This window comes from Miniopterus natalensis, chromosome 11 (genome assembly GCF_054644295.1).
Source record: "Miniopterus natalensis isolate mMinNat1 chromosome 11, mMinNat1.hap1, whole genome shotgun sequence".
NCBI lineage: Eukaryota > Metazoa > Chordata > Mammalia > Chiroptera > Miniopteridae > Miniopterus > Miniopterus natalensis.
In genome coordinates this window covers 50,835,675-50,851,610 of record NC_142091.1, presented here as the reverse complement: position 1 = coordinate 50,851,610, position 15,936 = coordinate 50,835,675, and the positions used below count along the sequence as shown (strand labels likewise).

At 37.5% G+C, this 15,936-nt stretch overlaps 1 protein-coding gene and 1 pseudogene across 2 annotated transcripts in view; one reads left to right on the top strand and one right to left on the bottom strand.

Moving 5' to 3' along the window:
• PIK3C2A (phosphatidylinositol-4-phosphate 3-kinase catalytic subunit type 2 alpha) overlaps window positions 1-15,936 on the top strand; it is an 80,864-nt gene that overhangs the window by 2,514 nt on the left and 62,414 nt on the right. The window lies entirely within an intron of this gene.
• LOC107546702 (large ribosomal subunit protein eL33 pseudogene) lies at window positions 8,897-9,228 on the bottom strand (annotated as a pseudogene).

Here is a 15,936-nt window from a genome sequence, read left to right as displayed (position 1 = left end):
ATCAAGCAGTGAGATATTAAGCAAGCTGCTTAATACCTCTGGTATCCACTTTTTATTTGAGAGTTGACTACTAAATCAATGCTATCCAGTAGAAATATTAAATGAGAGCCACATATGTAAGACATTTTACTTTTTTTGGTAAGTCTTTGAAATCTGGTGTACATTTTACACTTACAACACATCTCACTTTAGACTAGCCACTCAATAAGAGCATGTGGTTAGTAGCTACCATATTGGACAGTGCAGATCTATAATATAAAAATTGTGCTTTTCTATCTTGGATTCCTGCTTGAAAAGGAAAATGTATTAGTAGTCATTTCTAATTTCTAATCATTCTGATAGTATATGTCCATGATGGTCTTTTTATTGGAATTATGGTCATACTTGGAAATGATATTGCTGTATACATCTTTCAGGTTGTTCATAGGGTTATGATTGGAACCAGAAGAAACTTTGTTTACCTTGTCTCTGTGGTGGTGTCACATTTTTGATATCTTTACTTTGTGCATTTATATTTTGTATCTCTCCTTTTTTCTGCAGTCTGTTCTTTACAACATGGGATGGATACAAAACACAATGGACATTTTAGGCAGTTAAGGAAATTTATGCAATTTAAAACGACATTGTAGATTTCTTAAAATTTTCATCATCTGAGTATAAAAGCTAGTCGGATTTTTCAGCATTCTTGATTTTAATAGATTTGAAGGCAATTACTGGCTTAGCAACAAGTATTTATCTTTTAACCTTGAGAATGCATTTAAGATTCTATATAATTAACATCCTTACTGTTAAACGTATGTCTTTGTTAGTCTTATAGTACAAAAGTTGCATTATTTATGTGAATAAATAATGTATAATGCTGACTCACTTAATTTGCTAATCATTGAGTTTGGTTTAAAAAAAAAAACAACTTGCCCGGCCGGGAGTGGCTCAGCGGTTGAGCGTCTACCTAGGATCCAGGCGATCAGGGTTCTATTCCCGGTCAGGGCACATGCCCCGGTTGTGGGCTCAGTGACTCTCTCATCATTGATGCTTCTATTTCTCTCCCTCCCTCTCCCTTCCTCTCTCTGAAATCAGTAAAGATATATTTAAAAAAATAAATAAATAAAAAGAAACAAAAAAACCCACAACTTACCAGACTTATGTTAAACGAGGACCTATGGCTAAAATGTAAAGTAAATAATATCCTTACATTTGTATTGATTGATGATTATAACTTAAATGATGCTTTCTTGTTTAGCATAATACGTTAGATGCATTGCTTGAACTTACCATGTCATACACTGCAAACACTAGTATTTTTTTCAGTGCATCTCTTTCATACAGTACTTCAGTGTTTAAATACATAGCATTTACCAGATTTTGGAATGTGTATTAAAGAATGGGTACTTCCTGCCTTTTGGAAGTTTATATTCCACTTAGGAGAGACCAACTACAGTGCATATAGCGGAAAGTAGTTATAAAAACTTGTTAATGGGAAAGAAAAGCTGTAAGGGATAGTGAAAAAGATGAGAGTTAATGAGGCAAGATTTTTGAATAAAGAATTTAGATCTTAAGCTGTTGCTGTAGGAAAAAGGTGATGAGGTGTCAAGGACATAGTTATTTCAATGCACAGAGAACAACTTGGGGGAAAACTTAGGTGAGAGAAAATGAAGTATAGGGTTAAGGAAGGATTTGCAAGGCTTATTTGAAAAGATAAGGACAGGACCTAGCTGAAGTAAGAGATGAGAATAAATAGACATCTGCTCTAAAGAATTTATTTATTTATTTATTTATTAAAAATATATCTTTATTGATTGCAGAGAGAGGAAAGGAGCGGGAGAGAGAGAGATAGAAACATCAATGATTAGAGAGTCATTGATCGAGCCTGCAACCCAGGCGTGTGCCCTGACGGGGAATCGAACCCCAATCGCCCGGACCCCAGGTCAACGCTCAAACGCTGAGCCACGCCCGTCCGGGCTCTAAAGAATTTAGAGGCCAGTGGTCGAATTGTATATACATCATTTGGATGATTAGGGAAATTTTAGCACTGGCTATGAACTCGTGGCTTGAGTAGTACGGAAGATATGGTTAAGAGGACTATAGGACAGGTCAGTGACTATAAATGTGCAGCAGAGTGATGCTTAGTCCTATTGTGAAATGAGTAGAGATTTGATAAGGAATTTGACTATGAGAAGAAAAAGGAATAGCAGTGTTAAGAAAATTGGTTTAAATTTTGCAGTTTTGAAGCAGGCTATTTTTTAAAGTGTTTTCCTGTAAAAACAGAAATTGTCAGTTTACCTTCAGAAAATAACAGAAGAAGCACTTTGGAAGAGATTAAGTATAGTCAAAGTTCTCCTGTGGAATGAGAGAAAAAAGAAGACGAAAATCCTCTTTCAAGATAAAATGATGCAGAAAATGAGAGGAGACAGTAGAGAGAAATCAGTGCAGGTACTTCCCTTCTGGTGAGATGGGGTAAAAAACATGGATGTTGATGGGAGAGATACAACTAGGAAGATACCTGTCTAATAAACACTTTTCTAAAATGTTCTACGTGCAGTTTTGGAAATTATTTGAAGCATGTATCTCCCCCCCCCCCGCAAGATAAGCACTAAAGGAGACCTAATTAAACCTATAAACAAAACCATAGCGCTATGAATAGCCATAACCAAATTGATGTTTTTAGTTACTTTATATGTGTTTCTAATGTAATTTATAACTGTTCTGACTCCTCTTTTCTCTTTTTAGTTTAGTATGTTTTTTAGACCATGGTGCTGAGTTGGGAAAAGGTTCTCTTTGGCTCCAGGTTTCATAGCCTGGTTTTATCTGACCAAACCTCATAATGACACTTATCAGACTGAAATTCTACCTGTATTACAATGTATGACATGACACTGTAACTGTTTTGTTTTTAAAAAAATCAGATTTATTGAGATATAATTTACTTACAATAAAACCCATCTGTTTTAGGTATACAGCTCTATAAATTTTGAGGAATAGCAAGTGTTTAACTACTACCACCACAGTTAAGATACAGGATATTTCTACCACTCCAAAAAGTGTCCTTACGACCCTTTGTAACCAATTCCCTCCACTTACCCTCCAGTCTCTGGCAACAACTGATTTTTGTTGTTCCTATAGTTTTACTTTTCCAGAGTTTCATATAACTTGGCATCATACAGTATATACAGCCTTTTGAGTCTGGCTTCTTTCACTTAGCATAGTGATTTTGAGATTCAGTAAGCTGTCTTAAAAAAATTAAACTAATTTTTAGAATAGTTTTAGATAACAGAAAAATTAAAATAGTGTAGAGACCTAGTTTCCTCCTATTCTTTTCTTATGTATGCAAACTATTGATGTTTGCTAGTTGTCAAAAACAAGAATCTAGAGTGAAGTTTTTGAAGATGGAAAATTGTGTGATGGTTTCTGTCAAGATGACTTTTGTACGTTCTATAACATAAAACTTGCCATTTTAACCATTTTAAAAAATTTATTGATTTTACAGAGAGAGGAAGGGGGAGATAGGGAAACATTGGGTTTTGTTGTTCCACTTATTTTTCCATTCATTGGTTGATTCCTGTATGTGCCCTGACTGAGGGTGGAATCCACAACCTTGGCATATTGGGACAACACTCTAACCAACTGAGCTACCCAGGCAGGTCTTAACCATTTTTAAGTGTACAATTCAGTGACATTAATTATATTTACAAGTTGTGCAACCCTCACCACTATCTATTTCCAAAATTTTTCATCATCCTACACAGAAACTCTGTACCCATTTAGCTTTAACTACCCATTCCCCCGCTTTCCAGCTCCTGGTAACTGCTAATCTATCTCAGTCTCTATGAATTTACCCATTCTAGATATTTCATATAGGTGGAATCATGCAATATTTGTCCTTTTGTGCCTGGCTTATTTAACCTATAATGTTTTTGTACATGTTGTAGCATATATCAGAACTTTACACCCCACCCCACCCCCCTTTTTTATCCTCACTTGACATGTTTTTTTAATTGACTTTTAGAGAGCGGAAAGAGAGAGAGAGAGAAAAACATCAATCCTCTGCCTCCCATATGCACCCTGACTGGGGATTGAACCCACAACCTTTTGGTGTACAGGATGATGCTCCAATCAACCATGCTACCCAGCTAGGGCATAACTTTATTTCTTTCTTTTTTTTTAATATTATTTTTTATATGTTTTTATTGATTTCAGAGAGAGGAAGGGAGAGGGAGGGAGAGAAACATCAGTGATGAGAGAGGATCATCTATTGGCTGCCTCCTGCACACCCCCTACTGGGGATCGAACCAACAACCTGGGTATGAGCCCTGACTGGGAATTGAACCGTGATTCCCTGGTTCATGGGTCAACGCTCAGCCACTGAACCTCACTGGCCAGGCCATAACTATTTATTTTAATGGTTGAATAAATATTCCATTGTATGTAATATGCCATGTATATATATATTTTTAATATATCTTTATTGATTTCAGAGAGAGGAAAGGAGAGGGAGAGAGAGAGACAGAAACATCAATGATGAGAGAGTCATTGATCAGCTGCAGCCCACAACCCTGGCATGTGCCCGGTCTGACCGGGAATTGAACCGCGATCGCCTGGATCCTAGGTCGACGCTCAACCGCTGAGCCACGCCCGGCCGGGCGTAACATGCCATATTTTGAGTATCCTTTTGTTGATGGATACTTGGGTTGTTGGCACCTTTTAGCTATTGTGAATAAATGCTTTTGTGCATTTGTGTACAGGTATATAAGTCCCTGTTTTTTGTTTTTGTTGTTGTTTTTGAATTTTTATTAGTTTATTTGAGCTAAACTGACAAGATATGCTGGGGAGCAAGATCTCATGTGCTCTCTATAAGTTCCTGTTTTTTGTTTCTTTTGGGTATATATGTAGGAGTAGTCATATGGTAATTGTTTAAGTTTTTGAGGAAACACCAAAGTGTTTTCTAAAGTGATTGATCCATTTTACATTCCCATCAGCAAAATATGACTGTTCCAATTTTTCCACATCCTTGTCAATACTTGTTATTTTCTTTCTTCTTTTTATTTTCAATTATAGCCATTCCAGTAGATGTGAAGTGGTATCTCATTATGGTTTTGATTTGCATTTCCCTAATGAGTAGTGATATTGAGCATCTTTTCATATGCTTATTGGCTGGAAGCTGTAGTTTTTAATGGTAGGACCAATAATTGGACAGATGTATTTTTCTTTTCAGATGTATTTTTTAATGCCATTATGTCCTAAGCATTATATATATAATTTTATTTAACTGCACAACACTATGACATGTGATCTGTGTTTACAGGTGAGAAAACTAAGACAGAGGCAGATAAAGTAGCTTGCATAAGATTACACAGTAAGAGGGAGGTGTGATATTTGAGCTTGGGTCCTTTTTCTACTCTTATCACTGTTTTATGAAACAGGCAATTTCATGCAATTGGTGTCATGTGAAATCAAGATTTTTGTTAACCATAGAAATCGATGGAGTTTGGGGGCAAAATTCTAGAAGTATTCATATCAGTCTTTCATTATTCCCTATTTGGGGGGTTCTCAGTTGCAACTCAGTTTTGTTTTTTCCTACCTTAATCCAAGTTGGAATGGAGGCATTTAGCACAAAAGCTTTCTGTTACTTGTCATGTTGGAATTGGGTGATGTTAGAATATATTTAATTATTCATGTTAAATGAATGAACAATAAAGTAGTCCAAAGTTCAGCAATTATCTCCACAAAGCAGTACTACTGTTGAGATTTGGAGTTAGAATGAAAACTGCTTTGTCAGTAAAATGTCTTTCAACAGGAACCTCTTGCTGTGACTCTGTCCCCCCCTTTCATTGTCCCCTTCCCAAACACATAGTTATATACATATGCAGATATAGAAGTTATTCTGGATGAATACCCTGGTTGTGAGTCTTTTATGTGGAGAATATTGCTTCTAAGTGTTGAAGGTAGTGAGTATAACGACTGCCAGTGCTTAATAGATTATGGTGTAGCCATTGCTTTTTGTCAAAATGGGAGAATTTAGCCCTTTATTAATTGTTTGTAGTACTTGGGCAAAGCGTAATTTTACATGTGGTAAGGAGGTTAAAGAATGCAGGAACCAGGCTAGGCTCATCCATCTTTAAACTTCTGAAGAAACTGGGGAAGGCTCTTCTCTTAGCTTTCCTATGACTCATTCTTATGTCCAGGTTATGGCTCCAATTCTATCTTTTCCCTGACTAATAAGATGAGAAAGGTCTCTATTGCACATTTGTCGCTTTTATTTTAAAACAGTAAATCTTACCACTGGTGAAATATTTAAAACTCTGTTAAAGTTTAGATAATGAGAAGTAAATCTACTTCCTACCACTGGCTTTCCCCACTCTCAGTCATCCATTTTAGTTTTGACTTAGTAGTTTCTTACCTTTATCACCTCAGTCTCCTAAGGTATCTTTTCCTTATCAAGTCAGATCCTTCCATCTGTACTGATTCTGCCTTGCTGGACTGTACCCAGGATCTGAGCTAGTATTTATCTCCCAGCTCTTGTACCTTTCAGTCTTTGTTCCCGGAATTATTCTCTTCAACCTACCACATGTTGAAGTCCTTTCCCGCTTTAAATAGCCGTTCCAGATACCTCCTCCACTCTACCTGTCTCTCCTAGTCCTCTTTACTGTCAAAGAATTGAAAGGATAATATACCCTTGTTGTTTGTAATTCCTTAGTTTTTCAGTTTTCCACACTTGTGTAAACTGTCCTCTTTGAAAATCACTAGTGAGGGTCCGTGGGGGAAGGAAAATGAGGGTTGACTGATAATGGGTAAAGGGTTTCTTTGGGGATGATAGAAATGTTTTGAAATTTGTTAGTGGTGATGATTGCACAACTCTGAATATACTAAAAACAATTGAGTTGCATACTTTAAATGGGTGAATTTTATAGTGAATTATATTACAATAAAGCTATTTTTAAAATAATCACAAATGAGCTCTTAGATCTATTTTTCAGTCCTTATCCTATTGTACATCCCTGTAGTTTCGGACAATACTGATTGCTTTCTTCTTAGGACGCTCTGTTCCCTTACCTCTCTGATATCGATCTTGACACCTATCAGTTATTGTCCTCTGATCTTTAATTTCCTGCTTAAGTTTTAGTGGCCCTCATGATTTCTTCCTGGTCTCTTTCTCCCCCTTCATTCTACATATTCTCCCAAGGCAGTCTCAACTCCTTTCACGATTTCAGGTCTTCAGTTTTACATTGATAACATCCTCTAGCCAAAATGCTCTGTTGAGCCCAATGCCCAGTATTTCTGTCAACCAGCAGACTTGAACTGTATTTCCCACAAGTACTTCAAAATAGTATTTTGGTCTGACTAAAAAGGACGATGTGTCTCTGAAAAACAATCTTGAGAATACGTACACATGATTTTCTTCTCAGATAAAGAAATTAATGGTTTATTATTTGACATAGTTAAAATGATTTTCAAATACTCTAAGTGAAAATGAATGCAACTAGAGTAGATTAAAAATCTTGAATCCGCCCGGCCGGGCATGGCTCAGCGGCTGAGCATCGACCTAGGATCCAGGAGATCGGGGTTCGATTCCCGGTCAGGGCACATGCCCGGTTTGCGGGCCAGGCAGCCAATCAATGACTCTCTCATCATTGATGTTTCATCTCTCTCTCTCCCCCTCCTTTCCTCTCTCTGAAATTAATAAAGATATGTTTTAAAAAAAAAAATCTTGAATCTCACCTGGCCAGTGTGGCTTAGGTGGTTGAACATTATTACATACACCAGGAGGTCGCAGGTTCAATTTTTGGTCAGGGCGCATGCCCGGCCTGTGGCTTGATCCCTAGTAGGGGGTATGTAGGAGGCAGCCGATCAGTGACTCTCTCTTATCATTGATGTTTCTATCTCTCTCTCCCTCTGTTTTCCTTTCTAAAAATTCAATAAAAACATATTTTAAAAAATATTGTATCTCTTTGGTTAAAATACTCATTTTAAGTATGATATTTTTGTGTGCTCTGAAGTATCTTACAGATTACAAAGACACTCTACAGTGAAGAATTGCTTCCTAATCTGGTCCATATTAGAGCTAATTTCATTTATTGGTTTAACAAACATCTGAATGAAAGCTTGCTTGCTTGCTTGTTCTAGGTGCTTAGGATATAGGAATAAACCTAACAAATATTAATTCCAGTTTTATGACACTTAGTCTAGAGGGGAAAGATAGACAATAAAATAAATACTATACTAGATGGTACTAAATACTAAGGAGAACATATTTTTATTTTTTTTCTTTATTTTTGAAGGAGAATATAAATAAAGTGCATAGGCAGTGAAGTTAGAGATTATAGTTTTAACTAGGTTGTCACTGAGGACTTGACTCAAAAGTCACCTTCACAATGAAACCTTGAAGAAACCTAGAGAGTGAGCCATTCAGCTAACCAGGGGAAGATTAGTTCAGTAAGAGGAAACAGAAGAACGAAGGCTCTGAGTGAGAAGCATAATGTATTTGAGAAACAAGGAGGCCCTTTTGACAGTAGCAGAGAGGAGAGTTAACATGAGAGTGGTATTAGGAGGGCTAGATATTAGAGTGCCTGGTAGACTATTGTCAAGATTTTTCCTTTTCTCTGAGCAAGATAGGCACTGTTGAAAATTGTGAGCACAGGACTAAAAAGATCTAGGTGTTTCAGAATTACTCTGGCTGTGTTGAGAATAGTCTAAAGAGGGAGATAGAGGGGGGGCAGAGACAGACTCGGAGGCTTTTTCAAAAATCCAGGCAAGAGATCATGGTTGGTTGCTTTAGGATGGTAACAGGAATATAATGAAGGAATGCTCAGACTCAGAAATATTTTAAGGTAGAGCCTATGAGGTTTTTTTTTAACAAAAAAACGAGAACAAATCCATTTTATTTATTTCCTTTTCAATAAGTTTAAATCCTTGAGTACAGTATTACACAGGCTCTGTGTCCATTGGCCTTAGCAGGAAGGTTGCTTTGGAATTTAGCATGAACCATGCCACTGTTTCCATGAGCACGAGCTACCTTTCCCCAGATTACTCTGGTTTTGTTCAGTTTATTACCAGGAGTCACTGTGGTGTTCTTTGCTTTGTATACATAAGCACATCTTTTGCCTACATAGAATTCAGTTTCATCTTGAGCATAAACACTTCTGAAAATTTTAAGAAGAGCTGTGTGCTCCCTCTGGTTCCAGAGACCCTGCTTATATCAGCAAAAATGGCCTTGGACCACAGCCTTCCAGACATATTTGTTGTTGTGGAAGTCCTGTTCCCAACAGACCTCCGTAGGCTCCAAGGTGGCAGGGAAAAGGAGCCTATAAGATTCTATGTACATATCCATAACTGTCTGATAGAGCCACCACCAAACATTGCTGCCTTCCTGACAAGCTAATGCAACTTCTTTTTTTTTTCCCCTCACCCAAAGATATTTTTTCCATTGCTTTTTAGAGAGAGTGGAAGGGGGGAGAGAGAGAGAGAGAGAGAGGAGATAGATAGAAACATTAATGTTAAAGAGACATCAATTGGCTGCCGCCCGCATGCACCACAACTGGGGCCGGGGAGCAAGCCTGCAATTGAGGTATGTGCCCTTAACTGAACCAAGACCCTTCAGTCCACAGGCCTGTGCTCTAACCACGGAGCCAAACTGGCTAGGGCTGTAATGCAACTTCTAAAACCAGAATTCTACACTGGAATCACCAGAGTAATGAGTCTTTTGTATGCTAATTAGATAACTAGTGTCCGGGACCCCTAGATAGCTTCGGGATGGGGACTGGTCACTAAAATGACCAAGATTTGATTAGAGGGTTGGATCTTTCAACCCCATCCTGTGACTTCTGGAGAGGAGAGAGGAGCTAGAAGTTTACTGATCACTGTGGCTAATGATTTAATCAATCATGCCTATGTAATGAAATCTCAATAAAATCTCCTAAATTTCAGGGTTTGGGAGCTTCCAGGTTAATGAACACATTGAGTTGCTAGGAGGGTGGCAGTTCCAGAAAGGCCTTGGGGACCTCTAAGCATTCTCCCACCCCCAACCTTGCCCCGTGCATCTCTTCCATTGGTTGTTCTTGAATTGTATCCTCTATAATAAACATAATAGTAAGTAAGCTGTTTTCTTGTGATCTAGAGTGGGGATTGTCGGAACCCTTGATCTGTACACAAGTTGGATAGAAGTGAGGATAACCCTGAGGACCCAATACTTGCAACTGGCATCTGAAGTGAGGGCAGTCTTTTGGGACTGAGCCTGTAAACCTGTGGAATCTCACTGTCAGAATTGAATTGAATTGTAGGACACTTAGTTGGTATTTGGAGAGTTGGAGAACTGTATGTTAATGTGGACCGCATCCCCCACACATTTGGTATCAGTGTTGTGAGTAGAAACAGACCATGAACATATAGTTTATCCATGTTCTTCCCAGGAGTGTGTTTTCTTATTTTTTCATATCCTTGCTATCATTTAGTATTGTAACATTTAAATTTTTTCCCCAGTGTCATGTGTAGTGGTATCTCACTATGGTTTTAATGGGCATTTTCTTCATTACTACTAAGATTGAGCCTTTTTTCATATATTGTCCATTGGGTTTCTCTTTTATGAAGTTGATGCTTTTGCTCACTTTTCTTTTAGATTGACTGTCTTTTTAATTTGTAGGAGTTATTTATCCAGAACTTGAGTCCTTTGGTTATGTGTTAAAAAGATCTTCCTTTCTGTGTCTTATGTTTTTCTTTCTTTCCTTTTTGAAAATCATTTTACTGGTGTCTTTTGATGATGAAAGTTCTGAATTATAGTCAAATTTATTAATGTTTTCTCTTACGGCCACTGCTTTCTATATGTTAAGAAAATTTTCCCTTCTCTGATTCTAAAAATGTTATAGTTTTTTTTTGTTTGTTTTTTTTAAATATATCTTTATTGATTTCAGAGAGAGGAAGGGAGAGGGAAAGAGAGAGATGGGAACATCGATGATGAGAGAGTCTTCATTGATAGGCTGCCTCCTGCAGGCCCCAACCGTGGACTTCCCCCACCGGGGGAACAGAGCCACAACTGGGCATTGAGCATCGGGCATCAGGCATCAAGTCCCAGGTGCTTAGGACAACACCCAACCAACTGAGCCACACAGGCCAGGGTGGAATCTTGAATTTTAAGGTGGGAAAGCATTTAGATGAGTAACAGAGCTGGCTTGCTTTATTTTCTTCCTTAGATTTAAATTTAAATTCTAAATGAATGTCTACCACAGAAGAAGCCAAGAGCTTTTAAACTAATTCTTTTGGGTCTGCAAATGGTCTCCCAAAGTTTAACTGAATGGTTTAATTGCACTCTTTTGAAGAATTTTAAAGTGGCCTTGAGATCATTTCTGGGTTACTTTATGTTGGGAAAATTTTGGCAGATGGCATACAGTCATCATTCAAACACTACTTATATTGTCTTTCCCAGTTTGAATTAGGAGAATATTAGCATTGAAGTTTTCATTTTGAATTAGCATGCGGGAAATTATGTCCTGCTAAATGTTTGTCATTAGATGAAGTTTCATTTTTAAAAATCAACGGAGCATGTCAGTACAGCAGTCCTAGGAAAATAGCTGAAGCACAGGGTTACTTTTGGACAATTTTTTAAGTCCTTTATTACCATTTGAGCATACACAACTGATCATCTTTTAGAAAACTAAAATATGGTAATTTAGCTGCTAATAGATCACTCTCACTAAGTTGAATTTACTTTAGCGTATACACACTGCTTTGGGTTGGTAGTAGGGATAGAGCAAACAAATGAATTGGTGATGTGAAACACCACATTCACTGTTAAAATATATTTCAGGCTATTAATTTTATACCTTTGTCAGTAAATGAGCGATAACATTAGTTTGAAATATTTGGAATAAGTGTGTTCTCCATTGAATAAACTGTATTTCAAACTCACTTAAAAAAAAAGATCCAGATTCCCCTTTCAGAACAATACCATATTATTACCAAATATGGGAGCCAGGAGAATACTTTATGCTTGTGGAAGATGAGTTACAGTTCAGTATCTTTATCTCTTTGTAAATTGTTATTTTGTTCTTATCCATCTTATTTTGTGAAAAATAGGCAGTGTGTTGTGGTGTTCAATAACAGGCAGTTTATACTTGACTCGTTTCTTCTACCAAACCTTCATACTCTTGTGTGATCTGAAAATCCCTTCTTCCGGACTGTTCGTTAGTCCTTATTCCTTTCTTTTAACACACATTTTCATTGAATTAAGTTTCGTATTTATTAAGCAAGGTGGTTTTAAATGTTGTAGGGGGGAAAAAACCACAATCTAAGTAAGCATCTGCACTTAAGCTTATTTTAGTCTATTAGGTGAACATATAGGTTACAGATTCTGTGTTAATAAAGACCTTTTTGGTTATCATGGCAGAAAGTAATTTTAAAATGGCTTAAACAAAGAGTGGGTTTTATTAGCTCACATAAATGAAAAGACTGGCCTTGGAAATGAATTAGATCCGGATGCTTAATCTAATATCCAGAATCTGTCTCATTTATCTTTGCTTTCTTCTGGCTTGCATATATTCTCAGGCATCTCCTCAAGTGGTGGCAAAGATAGTTACAGCAGTGCCAGGCTTACATCCTATGAGCTTAGCAACCTCAACCATATCCTTCCTTTACAAATAGTTTCAGAAATCCTGTGGTTAACTCTGATTGGCTAGACTTGGATCCTCTGGAGTGGGTGGGGGAGATGAGGTAGGGAGTAAGTATGGTCCAGCCCTAGGTGGAATAAAAGGGAGATAGTTTCCAAAAGGGAAGTTATAGATACTACTACCAGAAGAAAGGATGCCCAATGGGCAAAAATAGCATGAAGTCTACACCATAAAGATAAGAATTAGTAGTTGAGTTAAAAAGATGAATTCTGATAGCTACTGTAAGAAAATTTACTGATAGCTACCGGGCGTGGCTCAGCGGTTGAGCGTTGACCTAGGATCCAGGTGATCGGGCTTCGATTCCCGGTCAGGGCACATGCTCGGTTGTGGGCTTGATCAATGACTCTCTCATCATTGATGTTTCTATCTCTCTCTCTCTCTTCTTTCCTCTCTCTGAAATCAATAAAGATATATTAAAAAAAAAAAAAAAGAAAAGCTTCAGGCAGAAAGCTGTATTTCAGTTGGGCCCTGAAGGACAAGTAGGTTTTTCCCAAGGCAGAACGGGTAAAGAAAGGACTTTCTGGGTCACTCATTTGAGAAGTTTGGCCATGAAAGGAGAAAATTGAAATGGAAGCTACTGGAGTCTAAAGGAGAATGTTGAGAAAATTTCCCCTCAGTATGGAGAAAACTTGAACAATTTTATGGCAGAGGAGCAGAAAATTAAGTAAAGGACAAATTAATAATGCAAAGGAGGCAATCATTATAAAGAAGTAGGTGAATTTGGTGGGATTAAGGGGAAGTGGAGGGAGCAGCCTTAAAAAGAAAAAGCAGAACTGTTCATTCTTTTTTTTCCCCCCACTCCTCACCTGAGGCTATTTTTTTTTTCATTGCTTTTCAGAGAGATTGGAAGGGGGAGAGAGAGAGAGAAACATTGATGTGAGAGAGACATATCAATTGGTTGCTTCCTGTACAAGCCCTGACCAGGCTGGGGATGGAGCCTACAACCGAGGTTGGTGCCCTTGGCTGGAATCGAACGCGGGACCCTTCAGTGTGTGGGCTGACGCACTAACCACTGAGCCAAACAGGGTAGGGCAGGAACTGTTCATTCTTTAAAAACAAGTAAAGGAAGGTGGTGGTGGTGGCTGTGCTGGTTAAAACAAAAATTTACTGGTAAATAGGTAAGTAGCTTCAGTTTTGTGTTCTAAAAGTAAAAAGAAAAGGTTTATCAGTTATCTATTGCTGTGTAACACACCATTCCAAAATGATTTCGTGGGTTAGCAATTTGGCTTGAACTTAGGCTAGGTAGTTTCTTCTGCTGGTCATGCCTTGGATTACTCGTGTGTGTGGTCATTTGGACTATGCATTGATGGTCTAAGAGGGTGACTTCATTCATGTTTGGTGGTTGGTGCTGGCTATTGCCTGGGCCTCTCTTTCCTAGTATGTTCTGATCTATTATGAGTAGTCATTCACATGGCAGTGGCTACACTCAAGAAAGGAAGAGCCAAAGCAACCAGGCCTTTTATGACCTTGACTTAGAACTCCCAGCATGTCATTTCTTTCATATTCTCTTGGTCAAAGAAAGTCACAAAACCAGCTCAGATGAAGTAAAGAAGTAGACCCCACCTCCTTATGGGAGGAGCAATAAAGTCACCTTGCAAAAGGGCAGTGTATAATGGAATGGGAGGAATTTGTGCCTGTTCCCCCTGCACCCAGCATTTTATTTTGAAAATGCTCAGAAATGCAGCCAAGTTGAGGAGCTACCCATATACCTACCACCTAGATTCTACTGCTAACATTTTCCTATACTTACCATGTATTTATCCACCTATTATCCTTCTATTCATCAATTCATCTTATTTTTTTGATGCATTTCAAAGTAAATTGTAAACTTTAGTACTTTCCTCTAATTTGTGCATATTTAGCAAGAGTCAGTATTTGTGTACAGTTTTTTCTTTTGATAAAACATTTACATACAATGAAGTGTACAATTTATATATGTACATTGTGCCAAATTTTGTGGTCTACCACAGAAGGGAAAAATTTGGAATAGCTTTTCAATGAAATGCCTCAAATTCAACTATAGTTCTATAAAAGAATTGCAAAGGATGTCTTCCTTGAATACCTCTTCATGTCCTCATCACTAATACTTTTTTCATTTGGTATTACCTCAACACTTAGGATTTTCATTACTGTTATAGTAATTTGTATTTACTATGGGTGTTTTCCTATGTCCTTTCATTAAATATTTATTTACAGTAGACAACCACTGTGCTAGAAAAAGGATTTAAATAGGAGCTCTCTTGCTTTCTAAGTCTTCAAACTAGATTATTACAAACCAGATCAGATCAATAATAGGTGTCATTTATTTCGTGCTTATACTCAAGGCCAATGGTAAACACTTTTAGTTGCATTGTTTCCTTTAATCTTTATATAAGAGATAGATACGTTTTCATTTTAGAAGTTAGTAAACTAAGGCATGGAAAAGTTTTCATTTCCCCAGGGCCTTACAGCTTCATAAATCAAGGTAGTGTAACTCCAGAACCCACATTTAACCCCCTATATTATATTGATTAGAGGCAGGAAATGTGCCCTCTGTTACACAGTAGATAACTAACCCTTTGTCTTATTGCTTCACACGGTAATCCTGATCTAAGTTAAGTGTTTGTCTTAAATAGAGAAGTATAAATTTAAAAAAACTGATCTATGAGAAAGTTTAATAAGCTGTCTTCTAGTCTATGAATAAATATTTTAGCAATTTGAAAAGGAGGAATTTTAGTATTATGACTTGATTTTAACTGAAGATAATCAGAATAGAAGTGTGATCAAAACTATATACATATGTTTGTTTTAAATTGATTTCGGAGAGAGGAAGGGAGAGATAGAAACATCCATGACGTGTTGTTGATTGGCTGCCTCCTGCACACCCCCTACTGGCTTGTGTCCTGACCAGGAATCAAACTGGGACCTCCTGGTTCATAGTCGATACTCTACCACTGAGCTTCACACCAGCTGGGCTTTCATATGATATTTTGATACACTATTAGTTCCTTGATTTTATTGACTAGGTATTCAGTACTTTTATTGCTAATTGGCTTTTGAGCAGTTTAGCACATAGCAAAAGATTGAAACCTTTTTTGACTTGCTATTTGCATAATAGTAAACCCTGTTGGAACTCTTGCAAATAGTGACTAGCATTTAAGCCATTTCATGCCAAGAATTCTGGCAGAAGTGCCTCTGGGTTAACGGTAGCCATTGTGACAGCTAAAGTGAAGGCTTGTTGAGTTTATTTACTCTTCTGGTTTTCCTGGTAGGGGTAGGTCAGGGAATGGGGCAGTCTTGTATGTCT